We start from the raw sequence: 12822 nt of genomic DNA on the forward strand, positions 1-12822 counted from the left end.
CTCTAGTCCACTAAGCCATCAGGAGGCCCCAGGAAGGCTTACCAGGAGAAGGTGGTTCCTACAGATTGCGGGGTCCCACTGGCAGAGAAGGGCTGAGCGAAGACATTCAAGGTGGGTGTGAAAGGCCATGGCACGTCAACGTCAGAAGCTTGGTCCGATGTGGAGCCAGCGTCAGAAGCATGTAGGGGAATAATGGGGGATGAGGCTCCCAGGTGAGCGGGGTCCGACTGTGGAGGGCTTTGAACACCCGGATAGAGCTGGACTCAGAGTACAGGCAGTAGGAGCCATTGGCTTCTAGAGAGTGCTGACCTGAGCTTTTCTTGGAGGAATGAATCCATTCTTGGGGGAGGGGGGCGAGGGGTGTTGTTTGCTGGCTCATGTGAGGCTGGATTTGGAGGGGCCAGAACTGGGGGGAGGGGGAGTCCCAGGGTATGGAGACACACAGAAGAAAGGCAGGGTCTGAAGGAAGCTGGGGTTTGAATGCCAGCAGCCTAGTGCACACCCCAAGGCCACAGCACCAGGTGGAGGAGCAGGGCCAGACTCACGGAGCTGAATTCAGAGTTCAGCAGAGCATGGACTGGGGTGAAGGCAGGCAGGGCAGGGAGGAGGTGAACACTATGGCCAAGGCCTGGGGTCCAAACCTGGCCCTTCTACTCACTTCCACAGCGGTGTGACCTTGGACAATATAACGATCTCTCTAAGCCTCAGTTTTCCCATCTGAAAAAAATGGTGCTATTAATAGTACCTATCTCATAGAATATTCCAAAGATAAAATGAGATGATACATACACAGCTCTGAATACTGGGCCTGGCTCACAGTAAATACAGAACATGTGTTGGGTTTTTCCCTTCTGATCACCCTCTATTCTCAGTCCCCTCCCCCAGTCTCTTCTTTCCATGAGCACCCACTCCAGTGAATTCCATATATGACCCTAAATATACATGTATCTTTGTAAAACTTGTAGCATTGTTTTGGGTGCCAGAGGTCTCATTCTGTATCTTTCATTCCCCCCCACACACGTACTCAACACTACATGTTTGAAGAGCTCTTTGTTGCCTCCTGTTACTCTATAGCTTTCTGAGCATACATCCACCCCGTTTTACTCATTCATTACCCCCTGGTGATGGACACCTACACTGCCTTGAATTTCTCCCTCTTATAAATAATTCCTTGACAAACACCCTTGTATACATCATGGATGAGTCCCTTGTGGACCTGTGTGAGCATTTCCCTGGCATACCCGGGGGTGCACCGGGGGTACAGTTGCTACCTTTCGGGACACACGCCTACTTAACTTTACTAACTATTGTTAGGCTGCTTTCTAGGATGACCCACCAGCAGCATGTGAGAGCATCTACGTCCTGCATGCCTGCCAGCACTTGGTATTACCCACCATTCTAATTTTTGCTTCTATGATGAATGTAAGGTGCCAACACTTTCATTTGTGTTTCTTGCATTGTTAGCGAGTATAAGCAGCTCTTCACGCACTTGTCGGCCATTTGGGCTTCTCCTTCTGGAAATTACTTGTGTCCTTTGCACATTTTTCTGCTGGGTTTCCTGGTCTGTCTTCCTGTCAGGGGCTCCACAACCAGCATTGAGGACAGCCTACAGCACCTGCCTCAGAGCAGGTCTGTCCTCTGGGGATGGGGAGGTCAGGTTGGCATGAAGGGCCTGAGCTCTGGCAAACCATTGCCCTTGGTCCCGGGTGGCATTGCCATCGAATTGCTGTCATTTCATAAGTCTTCCCTGAGTGCTTACCCTGTTTGGGCTCCAAGAACCCAAACGACTTGTGCTGCTCTTGCTTCTAAGGACTCATGGTGCAGTGAGGGAAGCAGACTGGGCAGAAGAGACTTATTCCAAAGATTAAATGAGATGCTGCATATAAAGTCCTTCCCCGTTAGAGCCCCTGTCCCGCTTGATGGTCCTGGCTTGGGTAATGGAGGAAAAATTCATCACTGCATCATGGAATCCACAGCTACCTTCTAGGGAAGGCAGCTCTGAAAATGGAAGGCCCTTTGGGACTCCAAAAGGATGCCTGGGGCCAAGTTTAGGGCAAGGGGTCTTGGAGAACTGCTTAGCTTACCTGGGGAAAATTTGGGAGGGGGATGGAGTTGTGAGGAAGGGCTGAGGAAGAGGGAAGAGGGGAGAGGAGAAGGGAAGTCCCTGGTGGCTTAGTGGTTAGGATTCTGGGCTTTCACTGCTGTGACCCAGGTTCAGTCCCTGGTCCGGGAACTAAGATCCTGCAAGCTGCGTGGTGTGGCAGAAAAAAAAAAAAAAAAAAAAGAGGGGAGAGGAGATAAGAGATAGGGTGAGGTCTGTAGAGTGAAGAGGCCCAAGCATAAATCTCAGTTATGAGCAGGGATGTCTAATATTCAATTTCAAGTCACTGGAACTACTCCTCGTTCTCCTTAACCCTTAGCAAAGCCCACCACCTCCTCATTTGCTGTAGCTGAGTGTTTTGTGGAAATGGAGGCAGGGGGTTAGTTTCTGGCCAAGTTTCATGGCTTATGACAGAAGTCTGCACCCACAGGCCAGTGAGATAGTCCAAAAACTGAGCAAACACAGCCAAAGCAAGAATTTGGAATCGGGTGATCATGGAAATACAAGTCAGTCCCTGGGTAATGTGCAGAAATGTGAAATGTGGAGGAGTTAACTTCCAAGGGTGAATGGAGGGTGGGAGGCGATCTTATTTAATTCGAAGAGGGTTTTGTAGCAGATTGTATTTTCTTTTTTTTTTTTTTTTAAATTTTATTTATTTATTTTTGGCTGCGTTGGGTCTTCGTTGCTGTGCACGGCCTTCAGTAGTTGTGGCACACGGGCTTAGTTGCTCCATGGCATGTGGGATCTTCCTGGACCAGGGCTCGAACCCGTGTCCCCTGCATTGGCAGGTGGATTCCTAACCACTGCACCACCAGGGAAGCCCCAGCAGATTGTACTTTCCAAAAATAATTCCAATAATATAATCCCCTCCCATATGCTCCTCTTTTAATGTGGCTTTGACCCTCCTCCTATCAAATCAAGAGATGGGGTCTGTGTGTCCTTTCTTTGAACCTGCGTGGACCTTGATGACTGCCTTGACCAACAGAGTGTGGCAGAAGTGACACTACTGGGGACTTCCCTGGTGGCGTAGTGGATAAGAATCTGCCTGCCAATGAATGCAGGGGACACAGGTTCGATCCCTGGTCTGGGAAGATCCCATATGCCACTGAGCAACTAAGCTTGTGCGCTACAACTACTGAGCCTGCGCTCTAGAGCTTGCATGCTGCAACTACTGAGCCCACTACTGAAGCCCATGCGCCTAGAGCCTGTGCTCCGCAACAAGAGAAGCCACCGCAAGGAGAAGACCGCACACCGCAATGAAGAGTAGCCCTCACTCGCCACAACTAGAGAAAGCCCGTGCGTGGCAACGAAGACCCAATGCAGCCAAAAATAAATAAATAAATAAATTTTAAATCTTAAAAAAAAAAAAGCGACAGTATTTTTATGACTAAGGCTAGGTCATAAAAATGCCAAGCATGTCTGCTTTGTTCTCTTGGAGAATTCATTGTGGTGCAAGCCAGCTACCATGACTGCCCTAAAGCTGCCATGCTGTGAGGAAGCCCAAGCTCTTTACGTGGAGGGATCACGTGAAGTCCAGAGAAGGGTGCTTGGCTATCCCCCAGCTGCTCAGCCCTCTGTTGTTCCATCTTCAGCTGCTGTCTAACTACATCACATGGGGGACCCTGAGCCAGGACAGCTCAGCTGTACCCTTTCCAAATTCCTTGCCCACAGAAATCACGAGAGGGAAGACAACGATTGCTGTTATTTTAAGCCAGGAAGCTTTGATATGATTTGTTACACAGCAATAGATAATCCAAATGGGTTTATACTTATTTTATTATCAGTCTTTCCTGGTAGACTGTAGTTTCTGTTTTCTGCTCTATCCCCAGCATTTAGCCCGGAATGTACTATGCTCCACAGATATTTGCTGTATAAATGAAAGTTAACAGACTATATCAGCATGGTGTTGGGGGAACCAAAGGGGATGTGGGAGCCCAGGGAGGCTCCTAACCCAGACTGGGAGATCTGGGAAGGCTCCCTGGAGGAAGTGATGCTGCTCTGAGTCCCTGGGCAGGGCTAGACACACAGGAATATTATTCCTCATCTCTGGTGCTGCTTGTTTGTTCTTGGCCCAAATGAGGCTTCCTGGCTTGATGTGCATCCACTAGGCCGATCCCTGTGTCCATTTGCGGGCTTCCTCTTCCCCCTCCCTGTTGCAGTTGCAGCTCTCTTTTCTCCCTCCCTTGTTGGGCCTGCGGGCTCACTCCTTCTGCCTCCTCTGACTCTGGGTCTGGCTGGAGAAAATTAAGTCAATGGGGAGGGAGGAGTTGACAAATAGATGGTCTAGTAATTGAATTTTTTTTTTTTTTTTTCGGCTCTAGCCCTCTCTCCACCCCACAGAGAGAAGGAGGAATTAGCTCTCTAGACAGTGGGTTTTCCTTGCTAAGGAGCTCTGGTGTTGCCTTCCCTGCCTAGACCAGCAGGGAGGAGAGGGGAGTGGCAAGCAGGAGCCTTCTTAGGATCCTCTCGGCTAAGCCTTGCACGGAGAAAGAAACTGAGGCCCAGGGAGGGGAGGGATTCTCTGAAGGCCCTAAGTGGGTTAACATCTGAGCTAGGACTAGAAGGGAAGGCAGCTGGGGCCAGCCCTTGAACTGCCCCAGGATCGTGGCGGGGAGCAGAGACTGCGAAGGCCTTGGTGTGTAGCAGGGACACAGGGGCAGCAGTCTACAGGAAACCTGGGGCTCCTGGTCCCTGGCAGTCCCTATACCATTGGTTGGGGTTTCCTTGTCTGGGAGGGGGTGGAGTTGGTAGGGTGGCCAGGCTGCTGGGCACCCAGGAGGTGATGCCTGTTGCTCTGCAGGTCCAGCCACCCTGCAGGACCGGGCTACCTTGCAGGTCTCTCTTCATTGTAGAGTACCCTCTATGGGCAGAGGTGGGTGCCAGGGGGTTGGTAGTGACCTTGGGCAGAGGGTTGGCAGGACTGGAAATAACCCGGCCACGTGCTCTAAATCTCACCATTCTGAAAAATGAAATGGCCCCTTGGATCTCACGCAGCTGCAGTGAGTTATGGAGGGCACCGCTCATAGAAGCCCTCCATCAGTAGGGCCCGTTACTGCCTCATTGTCCAGATGACGACACTGAGGCTCCAGGAGGCCCTCCCTGGTTCTGGGTTGCAGGCTACCAAGTGGCAGCCCCGGGATTCAAACTCAGGATCGCTGAGCTCCCAAGCCCTCTGCTCACCCAGTCTTCTCGGCTCCTCCTCCTCCAACCCTGCGGGGGTGGGCGCCAGGGCGGGGGGGGGGGGATGGGGGGCGGGGGGGATGGGGATGGGGGAGGGGATGGGGGAGGGCGGGGGGGAGGGGGGAGGACAGGGGCCCGCCTTGCCCGGGGGCGGCTGCGGGGCTCCGGAAGCGCTTGATTTATTAAGCTAATGTTCTAGCGCATTTACCCCATCCCATAATGAGCTGTTTCCACCAGGGGGTGTCTGCAGAGCGACTGCGGGATTCCAGCCGCTCCAGGAGGGAGGCAGGGGTGGCTGGCGGTGGGCTGTGCGGGTCTGGGCGTCTGGCCGCCCGGGGAGGGGTGAGGTTGGAAGGTCTGGGTTGAAAAATCACCCCCTGGTGCGGGGCGTGCTGAGGGGAGGCGGGAGGCTGGTGCAGTCCGGGCTCAATCCAGCATTTCTCCCTGGGCCAGACTGGTGCAGCCTCCCAGCGACCCAGGGGCCTGGGAGGGAGCTCTGGCTCCAGCATTCTGGCCCGGTTCCTCCCTGCCTGCCCCTCTTCCTCAAACTTCTGAGGATTCTGAGCTTAGCCTGCCTACTGTCTGCTTGTCATCCCTACAGAGCTGGCATTTCTGTGGCTTGATGTGACAGTTATGTACTTTGCAGCCAGACAGATCTAGGTTCAAATCTAAGCCCCCCTGTGACCTTAGGGGGGAATCCCTGACCTCTCTGGGCCTCAATTTCCCATTTTAATATGGGGATAAGAAGCTGTGTTTTGTGGGGTTATCACTGAGGATCAGTGATAATGCATGAAGAGCTGTGCACAGGGTGATAAACGCTGCCTTGGCCACCTGGCCTGCTGACAGTGGGGCAGACCTACTGGGCCACATAACCTGGACCCGGTATGCCCCGTGCACAGCAGATGCCATGATCCTGAGATGGGCCCCTCACACGCAGCAAATGCCTGCTGACAAGCCCATGCTGCAGGGCTTCGCTTTCCTCAAGCAGGGCAAGCAGTGCTTGGTATTTGGCTTTAAGAAACCTGATTCCTGGACTTCCCTGGAGGTGCAATTGTTAAGAATCTGCCTGCCAATACAGGGGACACAGGTTCGAGTCCTGGTCCGGGAAGATCCCACATGCCACAGAGCAACAAATCCTGTGTGCCACAACTACTAAGCCTGTGCTCTAGAGCCTGCAAGCCACAACTACTGAGCCCACATGCCACAACTACTGAAGCCTGTTCACCTAGAGCCCGTGCTCCACAACAAGAGAAGCTGCCACAATGAGAAACCCGTGCACTGCAATGAAGAGTAGCCCCTGCTCGCCACAACTAGAGAAAGCCCGTGCGCAGCAACGAAGACCCAACACAGCCAAAAATAAATAAAATAAAAAATTTATTTAAAAAAACCCCCCCAAAAACCTGATTCGTTTCTCCTTCACCAAAGTCGCAATCCCTCAGAGCCTGGACTCTGTGCCAGATTGGGTGACCCGCTCAGTGGTAAAACTGTTCCACTTGGCACTCATTCTTTTTTTTTTTTCTTTAACGTGTTTATTGCTATATTTTTTCTTTAGCGTGTGTCTGGTATCCAGAAGGCACTCATCAAGGGGTAGCTATCACTGCTCTTCAGATTGGAGAAGATGCTCTCCCACTGACTCTGTCCCCTAGCAGGGAAAATAGGATGACTAGCACGGGTCTTTTGAGGTGGATACCTTCTGGCATGGTGTGCAAGGCCTGCTCATCTTCCCCAGGAACTGTCACCTCAATTTTCCACAGCAGGGCAGTTGAGAGGCTTGCCCAGGCATCTGGCACACAAGTGGCCAAGCAAAGACTGACACCCAGTCTGCTGGACTCCCAAACCAGTGCCCCTGGCCTCTCCTCACTAGAGGTCACTGAGGGAGCAGACCTGCTGAAGACAGGACAAAGGTGAGTTCTCTCAGCTTCTTTCTTGCAGCAGGTTAACCAGACTTGGGCTCTGGGTGAATATGGGATTTTGTGGACCCTTTTTAGGAAGGGCTGAGTTTGGAGGAAGAGACTCTTGGAGGGGCCTGCCCCACTACTGGGTACCTTGCCCCTGTTGCCTTGGTTTTTGTCCCTTGCTCAATTCAGAACCTCCCCTACTTCCTGAAAGAGAACTCAACTGCCTGAAATTGTTCATAAGCAAGTGGGATGGACTGAAAGTTAAGGCAGAGATGGACGAGGCTGTTTCTGGTCATGCTTTATAGCAAAGAGCCTAACAGAATCCATACTAGATGTTCTGTTCCCCGTGCCCCTGCCCGGCTGCCTGCCTGGGGGCACTGCCCCGTCTTGCCCTCTCACAGACGGCTTGCTCACCTTCGCCAGCCTTGGTACTACTGTTCCCTCCTTGCCGGCTTCCCTCTGCATGGCCGGTGCCTGGAATGGTTAGTCCTTTTTCAGTCCCCGCCTGATCCAGGGAGGCCCTCCAGCCACCGCCCTCCAGCCCGCTCCCCCCCCCAACCTTCCTGGCTTCTGTTGTCTTTGTAGTCTTCATCTGCAGGGCCTTTGTTGATTGCCTGTCCCCTTCTAGAATGGAAGCTCTGTGAGAGCAGGGACTTGGGCAGCTTTGTGCTCAGGACACCCCCAGGAACGCGGTGGTGAATAATCCACTTAAAGCTCTTTTTTTCTCAAACTCACCTGTGCCCCAGATCCTGGCTTAAATTTGCACACCTGAGTTTACCTCAGGACTCCAGGCACTTTATAGCCACACCTCCTCCCACTTTTGCTAACACTGGGTGTTTGCCCTAAACAGACACTACCATGTGCCTTCCACATATTAACTTAATCCTCACAAAACCCCCATGAGGTAGGCACTGTTATTATCAGCATGCCCATTTTACAGATGAGGAAACTGAAGCTAGAGAGAGCTGGTCCAGTCCTACACCGTGAGTGAGTGGCAGGGCTGGGGTTGAAATGGAGATGGTTGGTTCTCTGGAACCCCTACTGCAGACTGCATCTAGAAGCAGCAAGATGCTCTCACCTGCCGCTCAGGGGGCAGCCTCCCCACCACCCCTATCCCCACTGCTCCCTAGATGGCTTTTCAGTGTATTTCTTCCAAATACATATGATGTTTGTTCCAAACTGTACATGTCTGGATGAGCAAACTTCCCTCCATCTTTTACACATTTAACAGAAACCAGCGTGAGAGAAAAGGACAGTGCTTAAGGAGATGGGAGCCTCTGCTGGAACCCAGTGGAACTGGGTCTGGGGGAGGGATGGGCACGGTCTACAAAGCCTCCTGGAATCTTTTTGTCTCTCTGAACCCCTCATCTGCCCCTTCCTCATGCTCCTCCCTTTCATTCGTCCTCTCTGGGCTCCAAGTGGACGATAACCTCCCTTATCTGGGCTCTGAAGCACTTATACACCTTTCAGTTCCCAGGGGAAGAGAGAGAATCTAATTGGCTGAGTTTGGACCAGGTAGGTCCAGTGGGGCCCTGTCACCTGTGACTGGGGGAGAGGGTGTGAGGGACACACATGGTGGTCATGGCCTTGGCCTGTGTGTGGAGGTGTAGTCTTCAGAGGAGAGGGGTGGCAGTGAGCTGTTCAGGCAGCACTAAAAGTACCTGCTATGGCCATGAAGGTCCTTGAAGGCTAAACGAAGGGACTTATCCTCGAGGGGTTGTTCAAGCCAAGAAGTAGCAGAAGCTGATTCACAGCTGAAGGCTTGCTTTGGCTGCTGGAGGTGGAGGTGGGCTACGGGGAGACCAGTGAGGGGCCCATTACTCCTGTGTTAGGTGGTGAGGGCCTGGACGTGGGCACAGCGCCCCTGAAGAGGAAGCAGTGGCACATGCTGCCTCCTTCTCTGGGCCATTTTTATTTCCTCCCTCCTGGGCCAGCTCTAAGACCCATCTATTGATTCTGAGCCCTTACTCCATGCCAGGCCCTGTGCTGGGTGCTGAGGCGCTCACTGCTGTGGGAGAGACAGGACATGGACACATACCTCACTTACACCGGGGAGTTGATGTGTGGGGAAGGAAGGTCAGGCGAAGTGCTTCTGAAGATCCCAGGAGGCCAAAATTACTTGGGGTTGGGGCCTGGGGCGGGAGGGAGGATCTGGGCCATATCCTGCAGAGTTAGCATGAGGCAGGCCCGGAAGAACAGGTAGGAATTGAATGCATGGAGCCATGGGTGAAGGACTTTCTGGGTGGAAGGGACAGCATGGGCAAAGGCCTGGGGTTGGCAAAGTATGCGGCGTGGCTGGCAGCTCTATGAGTGGGGTGTGTGGAGCTGAGTAATGGGAGGTGGAACTAGAGGAAGGCAGGAACCTTCCTTTGTGGAACATTTTAAATGCCAAGCTAAGGGGTTTAGACTTTATGCTGCGGCAGTGAGGAGCCCTTGACCGTGAGCAGATAGTGATGTGGTCAGTGTTTCCCTTCAGGACCCTGATAAATTAAACCAGCGAGGAAGGCACTCAGGCCTTCAGAGTGCCAGGGTCTGGGGGACACGTTGGTGCCTTGAAATCCTCCTCTGAAATGCCCATCCCCATATCCCAGGGCCTTTGGGAACACAGCAGGGTGGTCGATGAGGCCAGGAGAGGTTTGTGCAGGCACAAGGTGGCCGAGGTAGTGGCCACAGGGCTGAGGGCCTGCAGAAGCTGCTGATGGCTGAAAGGTAATTAACAATTGTAATCACTCCTGTCATGACATCATTAAACTCCGATTGCACTGGCTGGGCAGCTGATGGATGGGCTCAGGAGTCACAGCTCGTGGGAAGGCAGGATCATTTGTCAGTAGGCAGATCAGCAGTGGGGCCCAGGTCTGTATATGTGAGGTGCTGGTGGGGCCCCGAGGTTCTGGCTGCCATCCTGGGCCAGGTCAGGGCAGGTGAGGCTGGGCCCAGACCCCAAACAGGTCCAGATTCTAGCGTTTGACAGTAGATCTGAGCTGGGGGATCTTGAGCAATCAGGCAGTGGAGGTGCCCCAGGGCCCTGTGATGGGGGCTGAGTCGGGGCACAGGTTGTGGGGCTCTGGGAGTCCCACTCCTTTTGCTTCAAACCTTTTCTCTCTCTAAATGGAAGTGTTATTTTTGTTGATTATACATGATTACTGAGAAAGAAATCCAAACAATATGGAGGAAGTATGTCTTCCACGATCCCGTTCCCCAGACATCCTCATTCTTAAAAGTTTGGCTTATGTTCTGGTTCCCAAGGCCCCTGCCAAGATTCTACCTGCTCCGTGGGCTATCCTGGTAACCTCCCAAGAAATCCCCTTTTGGGCTGAAAAATAGTTTGATGCTATTCCTTCCAGGTGTGGTCAAACTCAAGGAATAGAAAATTCCTACCCCCTCCCCACCAACCTGTGGCCCCCCCAGCCTATCCCCCTCACCCCACTGCCAGGGCTGGTTCCTAGGGTAGTCTGCCACTTTCATTCAGTAAGCTCAGGAACAAGCTGTAATGTCCCAGCTTCTGCTGGTTCGTTGTGTTGCCAAGAGCAGAAGCTGCATGGAAGGCTCTCGTTTAGCCAGGCCCTGCGTATTTGCAGATGCTGGCTCAAGGCCTGGGTGGGGGGGTGGGGGGGTAGGGGTGGAGGGGAGAGGAGGAAGGGCTCAATTGCTTGAAAAAGCAACAGGAATTGGGGTTGTGCATGGGCAGCTGGGCACAGGGGTGGAGAAAAACAAGGCCCAGGTGTGTGGGCGTGGGCTGCAGGAGTGTCTCCTCCTGTCTGCACTTCCCCTTGCAGCTGAGGTTGAAGGTGTGTTGGAACGAACACTCCTGGCCTCCCTCTCCACTCCTCTCGCTTGTTCCACATTGCGTGGGAGGAGGGGCGCTCCATCTGATTGATACGATTGCAGGGAGCCTGACATCCGCGGACCTGGTTAGCCTGGGGCAGAATCACTGCTTTAAAATGCAGTGTCTTTGGAGACGCGGGGAGCGGGCTGTTTGACGCTGCATATCAAATTATCCCATAACTAAGTGGCATAAAGCAACCCTGTATTCTGCTCACAGGTTCCCTGGATCACATTCTGGGAAGTTCTTGTTCGGGATCTCCTCAGGTGGAATGCAGGCAGCCTCTGGGGCAGATTCTCTCTTTTTTTCCGGTGGTTGTTCGGGGGATGGGAGGGGGATCATCTTGCCAACAAGTAGGGGAAGGTAGAAGGCCCCCCCCACCCCGTTTCCCAATCTTGCCTCCCCAGCAGTAAACTGAGTCTTCCTTCTGTCCCTCCTGGGGCTTCTGGTCCCCACAGGGCTCCCTGCCTCCAGGAGCACAGTGGGCTTGTAAGAGGAGCATGGCCTGAGAGAGGAACGCCGAGGGGAGTGGCTGATGAGTGTCATGACAGCGATGCCTGACGTGGGCTTTGGAGACATTTCCTGCTCTGGCCCGTGTGCCTCTGCTGCCTGAGTACACAGTACTAGACACCACAGTCTCGTGGTCCGGGGACTCAGGGTGCTGGTTGTGGAGGGAGGGGTGCATCGGGGCGGGAGCAGAACTCAGGGAGCAGGCAGTGTAGACTGCCCGGGGGTGGACAGGCCTCCAGTGAAGCATCCTGTGGTAGCCAGCCTCCAACATGGCCTGCTGACCCATACCTCCTGTGCGGTTCTTTCCACACTGAATCCGGGCTGGCCCCACGTGGCCAACAGAATAAGATGAAAGTGACCATGTGGCTCCCGAGACTGGTTCACAACAGGCATTGCAACTTCTGCCTTGGGTTCTTGGCTCTTCTGCTCTGGGGAAGCCAGCTGCCGGGCCGTGAGAACACTCGAGCAGCCCGTGGAGAAGCCCACATGGGGCAGAGCTGAGGCCCTGGGCCAACAGCCAGCACTCCCGGCCAGCCGCGGGAGCAGGTCACCTCCAAAGGGGATCCTTGGACCTGGTCAAGCCTTCAGATGACTGCAGCCACGTGGGAGACCCAAGTGAGAATGGCCCAGCGTCCCGAAATCTTAACCCAGAGAATTTGGGAGCATAATAAAGTATTGTGTTGGGTCACCAAGTTTGGTGTGATTGGCTGCACAGCATATGATAACGGATAACTTCTATCTCCAAATACTCCCTAGGAAGATGGCAAGATGATCCTTGAGAGGGAGAGGGTGGGGAGGACGATTAAACGAGACAGAAAGATAGTGCTCTCCCGTCCCCTCAGGAAGCTGGGGGAGAAACCAGCCTGGACCCTTCAGCATGACACTCTCCGGGGTAATGTAAGAGGATTTTGTACAGGTTTCCACAGTGAGTGGCATGAGAGTTCTTGTAGCATACTTAGGCCAGAGTTATATTATCAGAAAGAATATGTAGACACAGCGAGGGTTTTCGACAAGAAGCCAGTTTTTGAGGTGTGGAATTTGTGTGATTTTTTAGATGCTCGGGGAGGGAGTGAACTGTAATGGTTTCCAGGCCCTCCCTCTGGCCCTCCCTCACCAAGGGATCCAAAGTTTCCGGCTCCCCTCAGCACGTGACCTGGCAGAGAAGAAAATGCCTTTGACTGAGAAGATGCCAGGGGCTGAGAGATTCACAAGACTCAAAAGCAGTTGTGGGAGGGACGTCCCTGGCGGTCCAGTGGTTAGGACTCCGCGCTTCCACTGCAGGGGGCACGGGTTCCATCCCTGGTCGGGGA

The sequence above is a fragment of the Balaenoptera musculus genome, chromosome 1, assembly GCF_009873245.2.
Source record: "Balaenoptera musculus isolate JJ_BM4_2016_0621 chromosome 1, mBalMus1.pri.v3, whole genome shotgun sequence".
In the NCBI taxonomy this organism is placed as follows: domain Eukaryota; kingdom Metazoa; phylum Chordata; class Mammalia; order Artiodactyla; family Balaenopteridae; genus Balaenoptera; species Balaenoptera musculus.